A 6,108-nucleotide genomic window follows, 5' to 3' on the forward strand; every position below is an offset into this window, starting at 1 on the left:
AAAAACCATAAATAGATTAATCATTTATTAAATAAATGGAAATTGATTTTTAAAATCAGAATATTTGAATTAATTTTAACAAGTTAGAGTGAATTAAGGAAACTGAATATTCTTAATTAGTTTGGATCCCTTATTTCATGCTAATCATTAATTAATTACAATAATTTCAAATTAAATTACAGCCCACTAATTTTCTAGTTTTTTTACTTTTATTTATTTTCTTAATTTTCGTTTTTTTTTTTAATTTTCGTTTGTCTTTTTATTTATTATTTAGTATTTTTCAATTAATAAAAACATTTTTTTTTTAACTTGTTATAACCTGAATATTTAATGTTATAGCTTGAAAGTCTAAATCTACTGCTATAGCTTGAAAATAGTACTATAATATATGTCATATATGAAATTTACACCCCAAAAGGGTAGCGTCTTATTTTTTTTATTTATATAGACGGACGATTACTATATTTATCATCTCAAAATTCATTGTTAAAATCTATTACTAGAGTTTCAAAAGCACAGTCACTGAACTATGAGTTCTTTCTTCAGAAAGTTAGTAAACTTTGAATATTAACTTAATTTTTTTTTAATTATAGGTGTTCTACTTACAAAGTCGCTTACTCAATAAAATTTGTGAAATTTAAAGTTTTTGAAGATTACGAAGAAAGACAGATGGTCAGATGGGTATGTCGAATATCAATAAACAAAGCATGAAAAGTTAACTAATTATATAAACACCACTTAGTTCATTCCTTCATTAATTAGTCTAATTCTAGAGTATTTCCTGAGCATGGTGCACATCTGCTCAGACTATTACTCTTATCCTGTGTTATTGAATTTGGTCTAGTTCAGTTGAGACATATCCAAAAAATAAGAACACTAATAGGGGCGAAGCTAGGTGGGTGTTTATGAGTTCGGATGAATTCAGTAACTTTTTCGTAGACCCTATATTTTTACTGGAAAATTAAGTAATAACTTGTGAACCTCTAACAAAATTGATTGACAACTCAATATTAAGGAAGAGAAAGGAAATTAAGAACCTCCAAACTCCTAATACTAGCTCCGCCTCTGAATACTAATGTCTTGTTAGTCAAACAAATATGTACTTGCCATAATTTTGAGAAAAGAAAAAAAAAACAGTAATTCTACATATACCATTATGACAAGGAATGACTAGTTATCTAACGGCATAATACATAAATGTGCCCTTTAATTTGACCTTATTTCGCATTTATGCCCTTCAATTTTGGATATGCACAAGTAGACACTTAAACTTGTATAAACTTGAACAAGTAGACACATGAGTCCTACGTGACACAATACATGTAGGACACCAAATAGGATAAAAAATGACATGTAGGATTCCATGTAGGCCATGTGTGTCTATTTGTTCAACTTTATACAAGTTTAAGTGTCTACTTGTGCACACCCAAAGTTGAAGGGCATGAATGTGATTTGAAGCCAAGTTAAAAGGCATATTTATGTATTATGCCTTATCCAAATCATGTCTAATAAAAAACAGATCACACATGCATTACAATAACAACATATTCAGCTAAAAGGTCATACATGCGTTAGGGCATCTTCAATCCTATCCTCTATTTTTTACTTTTTAAATATAGAGTTTTCTATTTTTCCAGACAATCAACTCCAACCCAATTCTCTATATTAATCTCTAAAAAAAATATTCTCTCTCCTCAATATTATATTATTATTTCTATTTTAAATCTTTTTTTTCAAATAATCACCCTATACAATTTTCATGTTGTAACACCCCGACTTTTCTAAACGTCTAAATTAATTTGTACATTCGTGGAAAGACAAAGAGGGTGAGTAATAAAGTAAAAATGATGTGGTATGTCATAATTTAAGTGTTCAAGGGTTGTATCTCAAGTTTTAAAGTAAGGTAAGTCGCAAAATAAAAGTGGGCGAAAGTTATCGTAAGTTCCTTTTTAAAGATTTCTCTGAAATTTGGGTCAAATGTTTCGGAGGTTTTCTCCCAATCTATAACGAGTTATGGGTCCCACGATGCATTAAATCGAAGGTCTACGAGTCTAGTTTCCAACGCATCAAACAGTTTGTTCATACGACTTCAAAATAGAGAGATATTCGTGTTTTTGTGAGACCGCGCAAGCAGGCACGTGAGGTGGGTCCCATAAGTCGGTGGAAGCTTATAAGATAGCATCTTCTTCATTTCTCTTCATTCCAAATCGTGAGAAACCCACGAAAATCAGAGAAATACTCCTCAAATCATCCTTGTGTGTTCATGATCTCTTCTTGGTCTTTTATCGAAAATTACCCTACGTCGCGAGCTCGTCGTTTTGGTATAATTTTCACGGTGAATTGAGCGGTGTAGCTCCGTGGAGGTTATGACAACATGATTTTTTCCCCACTGGAGTGACTGTATTCAAGTGTTTTGGTCATTTAAAGAAAGGTAGGAATGACCTTTTATCAGCTTACGGATACCTTAGGTCTTGGATTGTAGTTTACAATAGGAATTCGTATCGATTGTCGAATTGTCGTAGTAATTTTTATCCTTAATTACTGATTGATTTTACCTTATTCTTTAGTGTTGTTGTGGTGTGGACAGAGGTGTTTTCAGCATCAATTATAAAGAAAAATGTATGTTAAGGCTACTCCCTTCGTTCGGCATGTTTCCTTAGAGCTTGGGAGTGATATAATAGAGTAGTTAATGTTAGTTATGTTGTAGATGTAATTATGAGTGGTTGGTTGATTGAGTGGTTATAAACCTTCATTTTAGGGACTCATAATCTGTTCAGAACAACCCTAAGTTAGAAACGACTTGGACATTACTCATATATATTGTTTATAGCTAAATTGTTCGCCTTCAGCCTATTTAATTGTTTGTTGTCGCCCTTGGGGCTATTGTGGTTAGTTGTTGAGCTATGAACTGCCTATGGGGGCTATGATGTTGTCTAATAGGACTATGTTATTGCCAAAGAGGGCTATGTGTTCCCCACGGGGATATATTGATGCCAAAGAATGTTATGTGTTGCCTACGGGGCTATTTTGACGCCAAAGAATGTTATGTATTGCCTACAGGGCTATGTGATGCAAAAGAGGGCTACGTGCAGCCCACAGAGCTATAATGTTGCCAAAAAGGGCTATGTGACTTCTTACAAAGACAAGGGACTAGCGATAAGGTTATGTAGATTGATTTGGCACCTTTTAGGTTTATGGAGGCCAAAGTAGGTGGTATGTTGTTTGTACCTACCGGGCTTATGGGTGCTTGGTTAGGTTGATGTTTGATCATTATTGTTATTTTATTAGATTCAGTAGTGGGTTGGCATGCTTATCTAAATTTAATTTCCTTACCTGATTGTTTTTGGTATAGTATGATACTTGATCATTTAGTCTACAACCTTTCATACTCTGTACATTATTTTATACTGACGTCCCATTGCCTGGGGCGCTGCATTCATGCATGCAGGTCCTGGTAGACAACCGAGTAGACCTCCTCAGTAGCAGGATTGACTTCTATCCGGTTGGCTATCCCCTTTCCTCCGGAGTTGCTAGAGTTTGGAGGTTTGTTAGCTTTTGTTGTGTATATTTTTATGGGTAGGCTGGGGACCTGTCCCACCAATCTTTACTACTCTTTGAGGCTTGCAGATTAGTGTGTGGGGTGTAGAGCTTATGGTCAGGCTGGCCTAGTTTTGTTGGTTTGCTAAAGCTTGTGAGTTGTTTGATGTATTGTCTTGATATATACCTGCTTCCAGTTTTTGTATAGATATCATGGTAGCCTCGACGGCCCAGTCAGGACTTCTGTGCTAGTTGACTATTTCTTTATATGAACTCTTGGGAGTAGCTGTTTCTTATATATATATATATGTTGACAGGGGCCTTACCGGCCGAGGGCTTAGTTTTAAGCCGGGATATACTAGTTTGTTTTCTTGATTGCATGTGTCTGCCATGCACTAGTAGCAAATGGTTCAGTAGGGCCGGCTCGGGCCTGCGTTTTGGCATTAGGAGCCAGTGGCCCCCCTTGAGTTTGGGGTGTGACAGATGTAATATAAAATTTTGTTTTTTTTCAAATTCTTTATATAATATAGATTTATATTTTATTCTAAATTTCTAAAGAACAACTACAAATAATTGTTAAAAGAAATCAACAAGCACGATTGTGAACACAACCACAATTTCTCTGGATCATACATTAATTTTTTCCCCAAATATTATTAAATTTGGAAATGACTACTGGATTATTGAATTATTATTGTGATTTTTAAAATTATTATGTTATGTATTGTATTGTTATCTTGTATTTAAATTATTGTGTTATGTATTTTATTTTTAAATTAAAATTTTCATTTTATCATTTAAATTTTGTGCATTCTTCATAGTGAAAATTACTAATAATATTAAATTATATTCACTTAAAGTGACAAAAATTTAAAATAAATTATTTGAAATATTATTAATTTGGGATGAAAATAGTATATATTAATATATTACATTTAAAAAGAATTATGAATATTCGAGATTTAATTAATACTATCTTTATATGAAAAATAATATGTTAATTATAAAATAATAGATATGATAATATAGTATTCAAAAAGTGAAATAGAGAGTATGAGTAGTAGTAGTACTATTCAACTTTTTATAATTAAAAAGTAAATGATAAAATAGAGAGTGTTTCGAGAAGATATTCTATATTTTACTCTTCAAATATAAAAAATTGAGAGTAAAATAGAGAAAGATGGGTGATGATTTAGTAACCAAAATTTGGTGTCATTTTCAAATGTCAAATTCTTCACTACACGTACTAGTAGATATATATAGACCAATGAAATTAGTCAATTAATTAGGGCATTTGGAGTTAACTTTTTGTCAAAAGCATATACCTATGAATGTAGATATGTTGATCATAATACTATATAGACATGTGCTACTTTTACTAAAAGCGGCTTTTGGGGTGGACCGAAGGCCAGAAATAACGACAAGGGATATCAGGAGATGGTGCATGAAATGCTTGATAATATTCCGTTCATTTTTACTCGTTCATAAATTTTACATACGCCTTAAAAAATAATAAATAAAGTGTTTATTTTATCATAATACTTATATTAATATGAATTTGAAGAATAATTTAGAACGAATAGTTAATTTTAAGGTTGTTATAAAATAAAAAGGAAAATTATCTTTCTCTAAATATACTAAAGTGGATATTAAAAAATATTTTAATATAATCGATAAGTAAAAGTGCATAGAAGATGTATTTCATGAGGTATGTAATAGGTGGATAACACTTAATTTGGGCAGGTTAAAATGAGTAAAAGGCAAATCCAAAAAAATTGAATTTATGGATTTTGAACTTTCAAAAAGATAATTGACTTGATTCCATTATAAAGTATTGAGACATATAACTGATAAATTTATTAATGCCGAAATATATGATTTTAATCAAAACTATTAAATAGTATGTTAAATTCATAACTGGAACTCTAACTCCGCCTCGATAGGAAAAAGGCAAAAAAGTTGCTTTCCCTTTCAATATGTTTTCTTTAGTTCTCTCTTTAATTTCCCAAAACATTTGGATTGTACAAAGATACACAGACAAAGAAATCTAACACATGAGTTGAGAGAATTTTGGGTCCCAATTCTTTTACTTTGATTAGACAAAGCAAACTCCTTAACCACACGCAAAATCTTTAAGAATCCTCTCATTTCAGCACTGAGACAAAAAAAACTAACATGTCCATTACTATAGCAAACTATCATTTTGGATCAGTCCTAAAAATACCATATCTTTTTTTGATTTCAAACAACTATATTGTATGATTATATCTATAAAAAAAAATATGTGTTCATGTTAAATATAGCATGTATGCCTAGGCAAGCACTAACTCCTTTGCACATTATATATTAGGGGGACCTATATCTCCATCTGCTTCCTATCTAATTGTCGGCCATTTGTAATGCATCAAGACAATTTCCACACCAAGCAACATATATATAGTAGTACTAGTAGTACTGTTTGAGATTTTTATTCAAATTATCTTGAGATTTGGTATACACTACAATAACCATAATAACATATATCCAATGAAAATTTAAATCCCACGCTATGAAGGGAGGATTGTCCAAGTT

This window comes from Solanum tuberosum, unplaced genomic scaffold, assembly GCF_000226075.1.
Source record: "Solanum tuberosum cultivar DM 1-3 516 R44 unplaced genomic scaffold, SolTub_3.0 scf00026, whole genome shotgun sequence".
NCBI lineage: Eukaryota > Viridiplantae > Streptophyta > Magnoliopsida > Solanales > Solanaceae > Solanum > Solanum tuberosum.